Here is a 1372-nt window from a genome sequence, read left to right as displayed (position 1 = left end):
TGCTACCCTGACTGGTCTACCGTATCTGACGAGGCATTCCCCATAGCGACCCCTAGAGGATGCAGTGTCTCGTTCCCTACTCAGGGAACCATGGTTACATACGTAACTTGAGACGATGTTTACAAGTCTATTGACAGTATAGTCACACTGCTGAACTGCGCATGCGCGAAATGGCAAAATAAAAGTCCAAAACAAACAAATCTAGTGAGTAAAAAAAACGTGAGACGAATATACATCGAACATTTAATGGCCAAAATAACGAGTACATGTGCATAATTTGGTTGATTACATGGCAAACATTTTCACTATATATATATAGTTTTTTTTGTTGTTGTTGTTTTTTTGACAGATGTGTTAAATAAGGGAAATGTACGTAATGTAATGTGCTGTGCTGATGTTCTCGGGCGCAAGGATTGAAAACCATTGTGTGCTACTGTTTAGAAGTCCTTTAGGACAACTGTTTCCAAACCACAGTGTGGAAGGTGAAAACTGGTTTGCTTGGGCTGGATTCAAGGATAAACTCTTGATATTTAAAGAGCTGTGTGAACGGGGCCCTCGTTAGAGACCCCTGGCCTGCGGTCCCTTACAGAAAAACCACATGAACTTCACGTGTGAATAGGGGTGTGACGATTCCCTTATTTTCTCGATGCATCGATTACAAACCCTGACGATGCATATGCATATCTTCAACATGGATTTTGAATCGTGAATCGTCGATTTCGGACAGCAATCGATTTAAAACGCTAAGAATCAAATGAATCGCAATTTCTGTAAAAAAGTGTCTAATGCATACGCACATGTCCATTGAATGATAAATGCGTTTTAACAATGTCGTTAAACCGAATGTGCGAAGGAAACTGTTAAAATAACCACAGCATTAACAACAACCTTGAAATAAGATCGCGAGGTTTATCTGATAATCACATGCATGAAAGTAGCGCTAGTTGCTATATGTAGTCCGGCTATCCAGTGCGTTGTGATTGGCCGAATACCTCAAGCGTGTGACGGAAATGTTACGCCCCTCACCATACTGTGCTGATGCCCTGTCCGGCCGGAGCAACGAGACAAAAACATTAAAACCCATTATAAACCAGGCATTTGTTGCATCCAGTGGGGACATAATTACGGATTATAATGACTTCTACTGTCTTTTTACGTGTTGCGTTGCATCGCGCCGCATAAACATAAAACCATTTGTGATCGGAGAAACGACAAACAAGCGCTACTCTACACTGCTCAAAACTCGGAGGGCTTGCGGCAACCACATGTGACGACCCCGGGCTGGACTCCGCTTCGTCCACGGTGAAAGCCGATCCGGTGATCCACAACACAAAGTTGATGTATTTCCTCAGCAACCAGCACGGATCAGCTC

The sequence above is a fragment of the Sinocyclocheilus grahami genome, unplaced genomic scaffold (assembly GCF_001515645.1).
Source record: "Sinocyclocheilus grahami isolate Dianchi unplaced genomic scaffold, SAMN03320097.WGS_v1.1 scaffold471.1, whole genome shotgun sequence".
In the NCBI taxonomy this organism is placed as follows: Eukaryota; Metazoa; Chordata; class Actinopteri; order Cypriniformes; family Cyprinidae; genus Sinocyclocheilus; species Sinocyclocheilus grahami.
The sequence above is the reverse complement of the archived record's forward strand: the minus strand, read 5'-3'. Positions refer to the sequence as shown.